At 38.4% G+C, this 17,265-nt stretch overlaps 1 protein-coding gene across 5 annotated transcripts in view; it reads right to left on the bottom strand.

Annotated features, from left to right (window-relative positions):
• The window catches only part of THSD7B (thrombospondin type 1 domain containing 7B), a 906,384-nt gene that overhangs the window by 611,198 nt on the left and 277,921 nt on the right, over positions 1–17,265 (bottom strand). The gene's annotated exons all lie outside the window — the stretch shown is intronic.

Below are 17,265 nucleotides of genomic sequence, written 5' to 3'. Positions count from 1 at the left end.
TTCACAAGGACAGTAAGTAATCATATTTTGTGCCAACAACAATGAAAGAAATAGTTTCTTCCCTTTTATTTTATTTAAATATGTAATCTGAACCTGTTGGTGGGAGTGTAAATTAGTTCAACCATCGTGAAAGACAGTGTGGTGATTCCTCAAGGATCTAGAACCAGAAATACCATTCAACCCAGCAATCTCATTACTGGGTATATACCCAAAGGATTATAAATCATTCTGCTATAAAGACACATGCACACGTATGTTTATTGCAGCACTATTCACAATAGCAAAGACTTGGAACCAACCCAAATGCCCATCAATTATAGACTGGATAAAGAAAATGTGGCACATGTACACCATGGAATACTATGCAGCCATAAAAAAGAATGAGTTCAAGTCCTTCACAGGGACATGGATGAAGCTGGAAACCATCATCCTCAGCAAATGAATACAGGAATAGAAAACCAAACACTGCATGTTCTTACTCATAAGTGGGAGTTGAACAATGAGAACAAGTGGACACAGGGAGGGGAATATCACACACCAGGGCCTGTCGGGGTGTCGGGGGCAAGGGTGGGGAGAGCATTAAGACAAATACCTAATGCATGCGGGGCTTAAAACCTAGATGATGGGTTGACAGGTGCAGCAAACCACCATGGCACATGTTTACCTATGTAACAAACCTGCATGTTCTGCACATGTATCCCAGAACTTAAAATTTAAAAAAACAAAGTTTTATCAGCTTAACTAGGAACCTTTGTCCCTGTATCAGGACTGTGATGATCATAAGGCACTTCAGACCCTAAAAGGCATATGAATTTACACAAGCTCTCTCTCTGTCCCTGAATCTGACCAGCTGCCCCAAATGATGTTTAATTACTCCATGAAAAATATTTTCATTAGCATCCACTACATTTGTACAAATAGTAGACATGTACGTAGTCACATGCATTTAGGAAGAAACATATACATCCCCAGAGAAGCAGGTTATCTGCATTGGGGCCACACACTAAAATGAGGATCTGTCACTTTAATAGGACAAAAGGGTCTGGTTCTAATGCACCCGGTCATCTCAGTTCTTCCTCACATCCCTGTTCTAGCCATATACACCTGGCATTCTTGGCAATAGCGTGTCAGGTTACAGTGTCAATGCCTTCTGCCACTTCGTGAGAGAGATTAACGTAGAAAACATACTAGAGACTTTCTTGCTGAAACAGAACAGGTTTCACTGGAGCAGGTCAGCTTTCATTACCAAAATGCCCCTGAGTTTGCCCACTACCTTCCTCCAGTCTGTTGTCCCAGCACAGACTGCTTATAGCATAGAGAACACACATTGAAAACGGTGATCTTAGCATAGGCTGACTTAATCAGCCACTCACAATTCTGGTGACGTAGATTACTCACAATTTTTTACTTTGCAAATTGAGATGTTTCTTGTTACTTGAAAGTGGGAGGCTTTCTCTGTCCTAATGTTCTAGAGAAGTTTCAGTTTAAGGGTTCTATTTATTGTCCATCATGCCAGACTATTCATATAAATTTTTATTATTGCCCCGAAATTCCCACAGTTACTCAGTAAAGGAATATTTCAAAATATATACAAACACAGCAAACTTTAAAATCTAAAATTAGTCTTGAATGATATAAAACAGTTATTGGATAAAGTTAAAGGAAATTTTTGTTTGTAGAGCACTGTGGATTTTTAAGTAATGGCTGTCAGTTTATCTCTATTTGATTAGTTATTAAGCATACACAATTTTCCACTCAGGATTTTTTTTGTGTGGATTAATGAAAGTAAGATCAGAAAAGTTGGACCTATTTCTGATCAATCTTCAAAAGTTAATATTACACTTAATTCATTTAGAATATCTGGCCAAGTAACTCTTGTCTTTACTTTTAAAGCATTTGACTATGACATTCTCTTTTTTTATATATTATAAATTCTCCACTTTCAAAATAAGCTATCTCTTTTTTGGTTATTTGAAATCATTACTATTTTAAGCTTTAGAAATATTATTCTTCCCTTAGATTTCATCTCCTCTTTGTTAACAGAATTTTTCCAAATAATTGCTTAGCCTTTTGGCTAAGAACAAATGAAGAATTTTATCAAGCAGCAAAATTTTTTCTATGTCATTGGAGAAAAAAAGTATAACTATTAAGCAATTAAAATTGCTATCACTGAAGATGTTTCTTAGCTTAGCCATGATCTCCTATTTGGATATGAGTTAATCCAAAATTAACTCACATCCAATATTAACTCTAAAAATTATCCAAAGGAATATTAAGCTATATTAATTTTGGATATGAGTTAATTCAATATTATGTTATATATGTTAATATTCCTTTGGGTATGAGTAGAACAGGTAATGAAGGCAGTACATAAACAATTACTGCCCGCTCCTTGGCCTGGAAATTTAGGATAGTGGCTCTTGTGAGGTAAGACATACGCATGTTAATAAACCTTGGTCAGGACATTTAGAAAGGCAGAGTCAAACTAGAATAGTTCCTCCTTATATTAAAGCAAACTCTGAGGACAACCAAAAAACATGTAAATAACAAGAAAATGCAAACTGAATTGTGTACACATGGAATAAATGAAAAACAAATTACAAACAAGACATATGAGATGAAGACAAGACCTTTCAGCAATTAACCTATAGCCATTTGCAGTTCTCAGGCATGGAGAGAAAATGTGCTCCATGATTTATTCAGTTGTATTTGGCTATGAACTTTCAATACATACATGAGTGAAAATCACACAGCCCTGAGGGGTTTTGCCATTTCAAAAAAACATGAATATTGAAGTAAAATGTGACTGGCAGTTTGAGAAATCTTACATCTCTTGTCCAAGTTCACAAATAGAAGAAATAATTAAAAATGTAAGCAGTTGCAAGAAGAAAGAAGAATATTACCTTTAAATTTACTACATACAAAAAAACTTGCTTTTATTACAAAATATATATGTATTATATATTAACAGTATTCACAAATAATCTAAAGAAATACATAAGAAACCATGTTTTTAAATGTCAAGAATTTTTATATGCCTAGTGAACAAAAACGGACACCAAGTAATAAAAGTAAAACAAAATTTAGAACAATTTAAGTATTAAAAGTTTGACTACTGATGTAATGTATCTCTAAACTATTAATAAAACTCATGCTGGTTGCTTTCTCAGAAAATACTTCAATGATGTAATGGGGACAGTAGTTCTGTATCTGTTTACTTGGGCAAACATTATGTAAAGAGTCATATATCTGCAACTTGCTACCCTTTTTGTGAGAGGAATATAGTTGCTGTTGAATAATCTAAGTATTTTAAGCCACATCACACATTAACACATTAAAATTTTGGCCTAGAAGTGAATTCTTTGGACTCGGAAGGGTAGCATTGATGAACTCACAGGTCACTTTCAAATTTAAGGCTCTGTGATTTGTCTTTTTTTCTGCCTGTGTCTTTGCAGGAAATGCAAATATGTGAATGCTATAATGTAATATTCCTCTAGAAGCAGAAAAGCACAGGCAAATTTTATCCTCTTAATTAAGTTACCCTTAACTGGATTAGTTTAGAGGCATGCATCACCCAACATAAATCATCACATTTAAGAAAGCATGCTGGATGCCTGAATTTTAGGTGTGGTGTTCAATAAAATGCCTGAAACAAATGAAAAAGGAGGCTCCAGAGGACAAAGAAAATAAGCACACTCTCCATAGCTCTTGCACAGTACTGGCCACTATTCGAAGTGGCCACCCTGATTTAATACCATGCATGCAATAGGAAGAGATGTTTGCTTTATTTTTCATTTTTCCCTGTCATAGCTTTTATTATCCTGACATTGCTTTATTTTTAACTTGGGCAAGGGGTATGGGGAGATGACATGAATAATGATGCAGAGTTTTAGCAACTTAAGCAAACCATTTGTGAATAATTACCAAACCAAAGCGCTCATAAACCTCAGAATTACAAAATCGGATTTAAAACAACATTGACTTACCTATAAGATGCTTCACTTCCAATAGGTTAATGTAGTGACTTTTACTTCTCAAAAAGCTACCGCATCAACTATGGAATAATTAAAATAATACCTCTCTTATATAGCAGTCATTTATCTAAGAAATTTCACTTTCTAAAATGCATCTAAGAACCCAAGCAATGAGAAAAAGTGACATCTGAACATTCATTCATTGTAACAACAATTATTCATCCTCTAATACTTGACGAGTAGTGTATTAGATTCTGAGAATACAAAAATAAATAAGTCATTAAATATCTGTTAATGCTGTACACTAAGTGTAACGCCAATTTACTCCTGAAGAGGGTGTTTGGTCCTTCCTTTAGGCCTATTTACACTTACTTTATACACAGTGTTAACAATCTTAATGCTTTTGTTTCCCAGAGCTCACTAGATCTATAGCAGCAAGCCAGAAGTTGAGAGTCAGCCCTGGAGGCAGGCTCACTGATGGAAACAGGAAGAGATGAGAGTTTCCAAGTCTATATTTCTAAATCAATCATGATCATCAATAACTTCCACTAGCAGAGGATGCACAAAGCCACTCAATACTTTCTAAACTAGCAATGAAAACCTGCTCATCAGATATATCCATTACTGAGTTATGCATCAGATAATACTAAAAAAAGAAAATACACGAACATATGAGAATTTAAATGAGAGGAAACTTAAGCTCTGTTGCATTTCATTAAAAAATTCCATTTGCACTTTTTGCAACAACAAAAAAAAATTTCAGTTATACCAAAATCATTAAAAAAAAATAATAAAAAACATTCATGGTACATTCGTGGCCTGAATATGTGTGCTAAAGTATTCCCATACATCTCATTAGAAAAATTCAACAGCAAAAGTTGAAAGCTAACATATACAACTTCATTTTCACATACTTAAAGATTTACTTGCAAAGGCAGTTCATGATTCCATAGCAGACTACCGCAGAGCATTTGGATGGAATATTTATACCTCAAGTAAGCATAAGCTTTGTTGCTAATGTTCCCAGCTCTTTCTGTATGATTGTGTTTTTGTTTGGCACTAATAGCACATTGTAAATCCATTTCATCTTTGTGGACAGATGCCTCTGACTGAAAAGCAAAATGCCTCTGTTACTTACTTTTGATTACAAATTATTAGTCGCCAGTGTCTAGAACATCCATTAGAAGTAGCTCGAGAGCAAAGCAGATTAGACATGTATTTGAACCACTCATCAGCTAATGCAAACATCACAGAGGCAGAAAACCACCTTTTAAAAATTGTTTATCAATATTTCTGGTTTGGATGCTACATTCTAAAAATTCTAAAGCCTAAAAAATACTCTCAAACCTCATATATTTCACAGCAATGTGACACAAGTAGGTCTTTAGAATCACTAAAACCTACATCCTGCTAACCTCCTAAAATGTAGGAGTGACAAGGGAATCTTACAGCCCAGAGTTTTTGCAGGAAAAAGTAAAGCCTAGACAAATTTAGTGACTTGCCCAAGGTCACACAATCATTTGGAGCAAAAAATGGGGCTGACAATTTTATTTACACAAACTCAATCCAGTGATTTGTAACTCTATATCACACTGGTTTCTATTAGAACAGTTCTAAGACTGCAAGGGAAGAATAAGGGCTCCATAAATGTTGCAATTTAAGATGTGGGTGAGGGAAGAGAGGCCGAAAAATCTCAACATTAACAAGCAATTTGTTGTGTGTGTTATACAAGTTTATAATGTAATTTCTACTTGTTAATTCTGATTTTTGGCCTCTGTGACTGTCTGTCACCTGGAGCAGATAGCTGCTCCCAGGGTCCCTTCACTATTTGTTATGTGAAATGAGATCCTTCCTGCCTTTGTTTGCTTGAGAACATCAGCCAAACTGCTGCTCAAGTACATCCAGCAAGATTCAGGGGTTTAGCACAGGAATGAACCCTCAGACACCAATCAGAAATGATGTGTCCCTAGAATAACAATTACAATAATAGTAATAGGCATGGTTTATTATTTTTGTTTTTGTTTTTTTGAACACCTACTATCATCTTCCCAATACCATTTGTGCCTTATTGAAATTGTTCTGCTTTGCAATTGAGGACATCAATGCATGAGATCAAAGAACCTGCAGAAGGTAAATAGCTCAGGTGCCCTCTCCAGTTCTATCTTATTCTAAACCTCTTCCACAACAATTGCAATTTAATTATTTGTAGCAATGATATCCCTTGAGCAAATGGGGCTTGCAAAGCCATTGGGTAAAACATATTTAGAAGGGAGTCTGATTTGAGTGCAGCTGGTGTGTGGGGCCGAAGGCCCTGCCACCCGTCTCCTGCCGAAAGCCCCGCCCCTGTCTCTGTCCAGCTCATTGGCCTGGTTCGAGTGATGGCCTCAAAACTCTTGGGGCTCTGCTACCTGTCAAAAGATATTTATGAGGTGTTTTCATCCCATAAATATGGCTTCACTCAACTTTGACTTTACTTACAATAAATGCTTCAGCTAAGCCCTTTGGATTCCCTGGAGAGGTGGAAGAAAATCATTTACTTGGCTGTTTTGCATCAGTTAAATGGAAATGGCAATAAAGAGTAAGCCAGAAACAGAGACCAGCTGAATCCCACACAACATTCTCCTGAGGGACTTTCTCCTTGAGCTTACAGATAGCCTAGGCATTGACTTCACTCAAGAGGACCAGATATCTGTTTGCTTTATATTACACAGAAAGCAAACTAGAAGATGTTCTCGAGAGGCTGAAAATTTTAAGCTGTGTCCCTCATCAAAAAAAATGAGAATAAAGTTCTGTTTACCCAGTGAATGATCAATACATGTTGAACTTGATAAAGGAGGCTTTCTTTTATGTTGTCTACTAGAGGTCAAGGCAAGGCAGTAACACTGGGACTATGCACACAAGCTTTAAAAATACATAAAACAAAAGGGCAGACAGCATGCAAACATTTCCTTTACCATTAAGCAACTCAAGAATTAATTTTGCCTGAGATAAAAATTGCACAAGAGCATACCCAAGACAATATTTTCCCTAATTTCAAGAATCAACCACTGTAACAGATACATGGAGTATATCTGTACCTGAACCCATATATCTTTCTAGTAGCAGATATTCATACGATATGCAAGTGAGAACAAACGAAGTACTGGCTGCATTTTGGTGGACAGAACATTTAGTGCATCTCACTTTTTTTCAAAGGAATAATTTTTTTGTTTTGAAACTGCAATTTTAAGACTATGTGAGACTCTTGTCTGTAAAATAATTTTCAAGCTAGCATATTTTTTTAAAAAATCTGAGAAACAGCAGTAACATTGTAACTGAGTAGTTTACTTTCAAAAGGCATTATAAAACTTTTTTCTTTTCTCCTTTCTTCCCAGTGTGACCATATAACCATGAAACAAACTGTTCTCACTCATAAGTGGGAATTGAACAATGAGAATACATGGACACTGGGAGGGGAACATCACACACCAGGGCCTATTAGGGGGTGGCGGGCTAGGGGAGGGATAGGATTAGGAGAAACACCTAACGTAGATGACGGGTTGATGAATGCAGCAAACCACCATGGCATGTGTATACCTGTGTAACAAACCTGCACGTTCTGCACGTGTATCCCAGAACTTAAAGTATAATAAAAAATAAATAAAAAACTGTAGAGACCTTCCTCCTTAGTCTTAAAATATAGTCTTGAGACACTCCAAAACTCCACTCCCTTCCCTTTCTCACCATGTACTCCTTTGCCCTTTGCACATTTATCTAGCTGTGTGCTTGTTATCTAATCATGTGTTTACTTAGAAGTTCCAGAGGCTAATCTTGAGACAGACCAAGCCTGGAGACTTAGCTGCAAAATTCCAGAGATTACCTCAAAGCAACAACCTGGCATTGTTGAGATGATGCCAGCCGCGCTCCTGGTGGACCACGGCTTGAGATGGCCACTGGAACAAGACACGTGGACCTTGTATTCAGCTCCCCTCCCGCATGGCTCCCATTCCAAGTTCCCTTTTTAGCTCCTCTTCCTAGTTTAAAATTAGAAGCAGTTTCTGGAGGCATAAGCCAGTCACTTCTCCACAGCCGGCTTTAGAAATAAAGTCACTTTCCTTTCACTGCGCTTCATCCTCGTTATTGGCTTTCAAACAGTAAGCACCTGAGCCTGTGCTCAGTTACAACAAGGCACAATCACAATATTGTTTTCTATCGAGAATCAACTAAAACACCTATATACCCAGTAGAGTCAAATGGGTATGCTGAAGACTTTCAGGAAGAATTACAAAGCTCAGATTCAGTCACCCACCAGCTCTCCTAAACATTATTTCAATCTGCCCAGTTTCTTCATCCCATTCCACCACCACCTGCAACCTTGGTGCAGACCATTGCTTTCTCTTGCATGGATGAAAGGAGTATCTTTCCATTCCGCCTTCAACAAGCCACTGCTGCACCCTACTCCACCCCTGCTATCAATTCCTTTTCCCTATTGTGGTCCTATATCTTTTAATAATTCAAATTTGTACCACTTTGGGTGCAGCATGTCATCTGTATATCATTTTCATGTGAAAAGCTCGTCAACAGCTTCCTGTTCCTTACAAAACAAAGAAAAACAATATCATTAACATAATATACAAGCGCCTGCTTGATCAGGCCCATCATACTCCTTTAGTATCATGATTTCCTGGCCCAGCCACCTCCACTCACTGCTCTCTCATCACATTGGCCACCATTTGGTTCCCCTAATAAGCCAAGCTCCTTCCAATACCTGGGCGGCCATATGGACCGTCTTTTAATTTTTTTTTTTTGAGATGGAATTTCACTCTTGTCACCCAGGCTGGAGTGCAGTGGCATGATCTTGGCTCTCTGCAAACTCTGCTTCCCAGGTTCAAATGATTCCCCTGCCTCAGCCTCCCAAGTAGCTGGAATTACAAGTGCCCGCCACCATGCCCAGCTAATTTTTGTATTTTTAGTAGAGACGAGGTTTCGCCATGTTGGCCAGGCTGGTCTCAAACTCCCGACCTCAGGTGATCTGCCCGCCTTGCCTTCCCAAAGTGCTGGGATTACAGTCGTGAGCCACCACACCTGGCTGGGTCTCTTAAACCAAATTACATGCACTGCCTGCTACAGCCCAGTAATGTTAATTCCCACTCACCCTTTAGGTCTCAAGGCATATCTGTAGAGAACTCTTCCCTCTGCTCTGATAGTACTTTATTCTCCTACAAAGCATTCACTCCTGCAATTACAAATCTAATTGTAGAATTCACTGTTTAATACTTGTCTCTCTCACTTGACTCTAAACTGCATGAAAGTAGAAACATTTTCATCCTATTCACTACTCTATTCCCTGTACTAGCCCAGCACTAGGCATACAGTTAGGGTCTAATTAATGTTGCACATTACTGAAGCTAGAACAAGTAGCATCATAGGAAGCAGAATCATGTCCAAGTAGTTAGGTGTAATGTCAACACTAGAAACTGGCAACATCAATGGGTTGATGATTTTTCCAAAATGAAAAAAAAGTTGAAGAGAAAAAGTCTCTTCTTTGTGTTGCCTTAGTTTATGATTATAGGTAGCAACCTATATTCTATTGGGCACCGAATAATGGTGCCCAACAGAATTTTTAAATACTGTTTTTTCACAAGTCCTTTTGCAATGCCTGTTATTCTTTGTTGCAACTCTATAGACCCCTTCTTCCCAGTCTCCATAAAGCCCATGGAATTCAGCGATGGGGTGCCCAGTCTTCTCAAGGCTAGCACGGTAATGTACTAAAGCACCCAAGACTACAGAAACACTTTTGATCTTAAGTATAGCTCTAATGAGAATGATGCAGGAATCTCACTCAACAAGTAAAATACTATTATCCTTTTTCTTGAAGAGTGTAAATAAATGAGAATTGCATATCAGATTCTATTATACTGGCTTACTACAGTAGTTGCTGTTTATCTGCGGCTTCACTTTTTGTGGTTTTAGTTACCTATGGTCAACTGCAGTTCCCAAATACTAAACGGAAAATTTCAGAGATAAGCAATTCATAAGTTTTGAATAATATGATGAGGTCTCACTTTGTCCTGCTTCTGTTTCTGCCTGGGGATGTGAATCCTTTCTTTGTCAGGTGTATCCACACTGCAGATGCTGCCTCACTAGTCACTTAGTAGCCCTCTGGGTTACAAGACTGAATGTTGCAGTATGGCAGTGCTTGTGTGCAAGTAATCCTTACTTTACTCATAACGGCCTCAAAGTGCAAGAGTAGTGATGTTGGCAATTCAGAACACCAAAAAGGAGTCATAAAGTGTCAGTTTTAAGTGAAAAGGTGAAAGTTCTAGACTTAATAAGGAGAAAAAAAAAACAAGTCATATGCTGAGGTTATTAAGATCTACCATAAGAATGAATCTTCTACCTGAGAAATTATGAAGAAGGAAAAAGAAATTCATCCTAGTTTTGCTGTTGCACCTCAGACTGCAAAAGTTACAGCCACAGCACAAGATAAGTACTGAGTTGGAAAAGGCGTTAAATTTTTAGGTGGAAGACAGGAAGAGAAACATGTTGCCATTGATGGCAATGTGTTGCATCAGAAAGCATTAAGCCCATAAGGAAGACTTCAACAAGGGATCCCCTGAAACAAGTGACACCGAGCCACTTGCTGCAAGTACAGGATAGTGACATGGATTCAGGAATTCAGAAGGTCAGTGGTAGCCTAACACTATATCAGAATGCCTACGCCATTCACCTCCCTTCATATCATCACACAGTCATTTTATCCTTGTTAATTTTAGGATCCATATCATCACAAGAAGAAAGATGAGTACAGTATGAGACATTCTGAGAGAGAGAAAAAGAGGGACCACTTTCACACAGATTTTATTACAATATTATTACTATAATTGATCTGTTTTATTACGGTTGTTATTAATCTTATTGTGCCTAATCTAGAAATCAAACTTTATCATAGGTATGTATATAGGAAAAAACATAATATGTACAGGGCTCTGTACTAGTCACAGTTTCAAGTGTCTACTGGAGGTCCTGGAACATATCCCTCAGGAACAAAGGCAGACTTTTGCACAAGAAAAGCTAAAAAGTGCTGGGAGATGAAATTATCATGGTGGTCACAGGTTCATCATAGTAACCACAGCATCAATACACCCAGTATTATCCTGGACACTTTACAGCAAACATGTCATGCAGTCCTCAAAGCAGCCTTACAAAGAGACTAATTTTAAAAAGAATTCCTGGATGCCTTAAATTCCCTGGATATCTTCAGAAAAATTGGCAGAATAAATGAAAAGGGAGTGAATGTAATCTTTTTAGAGATTGTTGATATGATTACATTCTCAGATATCCAGGAAAATATCTAAGAAGGAGTGAGCTGGGAGCAGCTGTGCTTCAAGGCTGTTGATGTGGACCACTCTTCTGCCCGAAGAGGAAGCAGGACAAGCTGAGAGAAACCCCAGAAGCAGCGCGAAAGCTGTCAGGATGCAGGTTCCCGACTAAAACCTGGAAGATTCTCCAGAAAATGTCTTCATACTCACACCCTAGAGGAGCTTGGAGTGAGATTATTGTTCTGAAGGGTACAGTCTGGGTCAGAAACCTAGTACTCACCTTCAGTGTGGGGGTTAATGGATGGGAGAAATGTGTGTAAGAAGTAGGTTTTGTTTATAGAAACAGAAAGATTTATTAAGAGAAGGTGGTGGAAGGCATTTTTGAAATATCAACCTATACAATTGTTTCCTTCCACCTAATATTTCTCTTTCCCCCCTTTCTCCTTTTAAACAGGTCATCAGTGGCCCATGCTCGTGTTCTCAAAGAAGAGATGTAATAGAGCAAAACATCGACACAGTCCAACAAGCCTCTGGGGTTTGTGTGCCAGCTTCCTAGGCCATTATGTAGGTTACCTTGGGTATTTCTGAGGTAAGGAGTCTGCTCCTGCCACACTCCTCCTGCCTCAAAAAAATACATATAATTGAAATAAAAGCTTCCTCTCTGCTCTTCTCCTCCTCAGAGCAAAACTGGTAAGAATAGAGATTCAATGTCAGTGAGAGACCCTTTACCTTGCTTCCCCAGAGAATGAATGGCTGCATAGGGTGACCAGGCAGAGCAGGCCGAGGTCACTGAGAAACACCTAGGACTCAAGTTGAGCACAGTGGAAAAGTACCATAAAGAACCAAGCATGGTGCAGAAGTTCTAGAGAGAGTCTCCAGCCAGCCTATCAGGAAAAAGAGCCCTCTAAGCAGTGACCAGTTTCAACTGACTGACAGCTGAAGAATGGTTAACTTTTCAGAGGAAATAATTGGGGACCCTGGTGGTAGGAAGGGCTCAATGTAAATAATCAAAGTAAGTTAAAGAAAATGATATTCCTTGCACACCTAATTTGTTTGGCTGAGAGGGACACCCACTATAATAATCACCACCACATATAATAATTAAAGAAAATCAGAGATGTACTGCAATAATAAATACATCCCCAACCAGCCCAGGGGCTGACAGCCCCATGGGACATGCAAACCTTCGCTCAATAGTGCACTGAGAAAATCTATCCTCATTACCCTTTCCGAGCTGGGTGAGCACACAGCAATGGCCTGCAGCCTGTGTCAACTCTTTTTAGCCCCTGCATTATTGGAATTTCCCAGAGTGCTTTGTGAGAATTCAGCTTACAAAGAAAGTGAATTGAAGAAATGTCATTTGAATTACGGAGGGACTTTACAATGACATAATGAAAATAATAATTATAAGGGCTCATTAATCACTTGTTAGGGTCAATGTTAGCTCAGGCTATTGAAAAGAAAATGCTGAGTTTTAAAAGTTCCTGGGGACACGGGAGTACTATGCTGTCCCCTGCCTTTCCTGGATTAATCATCTCATCTGAGTCCAACTGAAGATAACATATTATTACTTACGATTTTCCAAAATGTTTTAAGTGGAACCACTGTACCCTCTAAGTTTAGTAAGAAAGGAGGATCCCTGTTATTAAATAAATTTGGGAATGATGCAGGGTTAAACAAAATTAAGTTTTCAGTTTTAAAGGACTCCTCCAGGCTTTTAATACATAATGTGAATCCTCAAGAATTTATCCCTAGTGTGCAAAGGGTCACAAACTTCTTTCTCCGTGTAACTGTTTCCTGGAGGAAAAAAAAAGAGAAATATTTTGCATGCGTGGTAGTTTCTTATTGTTAGGTTAGATGAGGTAGATGATCTTTTTTTTTAACCTCAATGATTATAGATAACATGGAAACATTTTTATAATTTCAATTTTAGGATTCATATCTCATAAGTTCAGGTTAAAATCCAATTTCCCATCCAAAGCCTAGCACTTACATCCTTTACAGGATGTGAACACATAAAACCATGAAACAATGAACACATCAGTAAAAGTCTGAGATCTGCCACATGTTCACAAGGAATAAACGTGAAGGTAAAATGCAGGGCAGAAATCAGCATATTTCAGGGGTATCAGCAGAGCAATTGTCAAAGCCCTGAGATATGAGATCAGATCCCATAGAAGAGTGACAAGGCTTAATGTTGTAAAGGCACAAACTAATTCAGAACAATCACTGAACATGTGCCTAATTTATAGACCACGAAAAGGCCCTACCTACAGGACATGCTCTCTAAGTTCAGATTTCCTACATCCTTTCAAACATATCTTGTGCTGTGCTGGGGTTTTACTTCAGGATATGACATGATGTACTTTATTGGCCACACATTAGCGAATTATAGCAATATAATCATTGCTTCCAATTTTAGAACACAGCATTATTGACTCTGTGTGCTATGCCAAGAAAATTACATGAATCCAGTATTATATTAATATAACAATACATAAGAAACAGAATTGGCTTAGATATTAATATAATCATAACATATTATATGTTATATTAAATACATATTATATCATATCACATATTACATATATTTATATAATATGACATTCTATTATAAACTATATTAGATATAATATAAATGCATGTATACATTCCTGTGTGCACATACATTCATATTAATATATATGTATGTTGCCAATTGATTCTATTATAGTATTCTTAGTATATTTTGTTAATATACTTTAATAGCCACATCTAATATGTATCACCTCAACGACCAAAATTACTGCTTATCTGCACCCCTTATGCTCATCCCATCATCAACAACCTCAAGGAGACTTCTGCTTCTTTTCCTTCTATGCAAAGAAATGTGTGACTATCCCCTTGAATACAAACAGGAAAGTATTGATATCCAACAGTCAAAGAATTTTAGTTTTTTCTCCACGCAGAGACCACATAAAAATTGATTAAACACACAACATTCCTGAACCATCCACAAACTATGAATTTACATTTATTTTAGAGTGAGCTGTACCCTGTCATATCCTTGTTCTCCAAAAATCAATAGTTAAATCATGGACTAGATATGGAAATTTAATGTTGACCATAAAATTCCATTCCCTTGGCACCAACTTACTGTAACATGCCATTAGAACTCTTTATTCCCCTTGTGATTTCAGAGAATTAGTCTGAGTACCTCATAATTCCTGTCCTGATGAAACACATTATCAAAGCTTATACCACTTGGGGGTAATTGAAGTCTACACTTCATAATCTACATGAAGATTTACTTGAGCTTTTCTTTTATTCTGTTCAAGACAGATGTAGGCTCAGTAAGAGTCCCTCTTTACTTTTTTCTAGCTGACCACATAAGCCATGGGGTACACTGAGTGTGAGATCTACAGGTCTCAGAAAGAAATATAGCTACCTCGGCTGGGCACGGTGGCTCATGCCTGTAATCCCAGCATTTTGGGATGCCAAGGCAGGTGGATCATGAGATCAGGAGTTCGAGACCAGTTTGGCCAATATGGTGAAACTCCGTCTCTACTAAAAATACAAAAAATTAGCTGGGCGTGGTGGTGTGCACCTGAAATCCCAGCTACTCGGGAGGCTGAGGCAGGAGAATCACTTGAATCTGGGAGACAGAGGCTGCAGTGAGCCAAGATTGTGCCATTGCACTCCAGACTGGGCAATAGAGGGAGACCCCAACTCAAAAAAAAAAAAAAAAAAAGAAAGAAAGAGAAAAAAAAGAAGAAAAAAGAAGGAGGAGGAGAAGGAGAAGAAAAAGAAATATAGCTACCTCTTGGGCTAGCTTCCTGTAGCTTCCACCTAGAGGAAGAGAAGAATCAAAATAAGCTTTCATACTTAGTCTAGGAGAGGTGGCCATCCCACACCTATCCACCTTTCTACTGGAACACATTTGTAAGCATTGTCCAGCCCTTGTAGCTCTCATCAAAGAGTCCCTTTGGGAATCAAACACTCCATTATTCCTCTGTAACCCTGCTTCTTTCTTGAGGCAATTTCAATAAGCCATGCAGGGCATTGCTCACAGTGCTGCCAAACCTTTTGCTGTACTGTGGGGGTGATTATTACAAAAGTGAACATTTGTCAGTGATCTGAAAGCCTGGCCTGAGCAGGCAGTGGGGAAGGAGCAGAGGTTCCACAGCAGCAGTCAGCTACAACCAGAAAACCAACACCCTCTGACTAGCTGGGCACAGTATGTGGACAGAAACACAATAGAGTAGGCAGGCTCTGCTCACAGTGCCTGATAAATCAGCCTTAAATGCTTACATTCATTTGTTCTTCCAAATATCCAAAGCAAAGAGTCAATCGCAGTAAATAGTTTAAACAGGGGGAAGCAAGTTTGTAGAAAGTGCTTTGGAGCTATACAGGCTTTAGTCCAAATCTTGATTTTGCCATTCAGCACTGTGTGACCTTCAGCAGGACACTGTTTGCTTTAATCTTCAGTGATCTCATCTTGTAGGCATATAAAGACAGAGACAAGTATGGAAGCTCCTAACACATGGAGAGTCCATGTGGGAGGAATTGTCTGTTACCAGGCTTTTGCTGTACAAAACCTCCTCAAGTTTGGCACTTTAAACATTTGGGGCCAGACAGTTGTTGTAAAGAGTTGTCCTGTGCATTGCAGGATGTTTAGGAACAATCTTGGCCTCAACCCTTTAAATGGCAGTATCACCAACCCCCTCTCCGCTTATGGCAATCAAAAATGTCTCCAGACATTGCCAAATGCCCCTTGGGGAGCAAAATCACCATAGCAGAGAACCACTAATATAGACTATTAATATATTATTTAATCCTATCAAAAATCCCTGGAAATGGGTGACTTTTCATTCTACAGAGAAGCCACATTACCTATCCAGGATCTCAGCAGTAATAAGGGGAAGGTCCAGGACAGTGAGCCAAGAGCTTGAAACCCATTGCTATTCTCCACATCTTTAAAATGTGTATTTTAAAGAAGAATAAAAGAAGTGCCACTGATGTATATTCAGCAGGCCAAGTTCAACTTCTGGCTGCACAGAGTAATGTTTACATAATTGTGTGCTTTACCCATCCTCTGTTTTTATTCATCTTCAAATAAAGAAATTTTCAGAACGATCCCTCTCCATCAATTTCAGTGCTAATTCATAAAATTCCACTTTACCTTGCTCAGTCCCTTTTCTAGAAAAAAACCTCTAGACTTTGGAATCGGCCTGCATTTGAACTGTGGCTGCTCCACTTTCTAGCTGGGTGACTCTCAGCATATAACTTACTCTCACCTTTATATCCTACAGAAAAGCAAACTGGAATGTGCCAACTTCACAATAGTGTTGACAGCCAGCTTTCCATTATAGCCTGCTATGCAGAGCCAAGGTGAATGGTACAGATTGCAGTTGTAGAGTGCAACCCTATCTCCTTGACCCTTTTCTGCAAGGCCATCTCTAGAAGTAGTAGGATTCTTTCCTCCCCATTTAATCTGCCTTGCCTATCCACATCCTTAAAAAATGATTAATCTTATCTTCCCCACAGAAACACAACTTAAAAATGATCCAACTTCCTCCAACTAATTTAATACAAATTAAACATAACCCAGCTGTTCCATCTAGTCTAAGACTAAGGGACTTTGGAAAAGGTCCCAGCAATGATGCCTGTGAGTGGCCAAGGGCAGTGGCAGCTCTTTTCCAAAGGGGTGCCAGGCTCATCAGCAGTGTGGATTTTCCATGAAAGGTCAGTGAAGACCTGCTGCCCATCACAGAGAAATGGCTCTTCTTCATCAGATAGGTTTAAACGTGACCATTTAGCTTTCAACCCCTTCTCTGTGGTGATTTTGAATGAAGAAGTTTTAATAAGATGCTTTAAAAAATCTCTTCAAGAAAATGTCAAATATTTCAATCTCTTTCCACTCCTAGAATGTCAAAAACCATGAAACATTCTTGTAAAAGGAACATACAACAACTTTCAGGGACATACAACCCTTAAATTCCCAAGTGATA

This window comes from Pongo pygmaeus, chromosome 11 (assembly GCF_028885625.2).
Source record: "Pongo pygmaeus isolate AG05252 chromosome 11, NHGRI_mPonPyg2-v2.0_pri, whole genome shotgun sequence".
Classification (NCBI taxonomy): domain Eukaryota; kingdom Metazoa; phylum Chordata; class Mammalia; order Primates; family Hominidae; genus Pongo; species Pongo pygmaeus.
The sequence above is the reverse complement of the archived record's forward strand: the minus strand, read 5'-3'. Positions and strand labels throughout refer to the sequence as shown.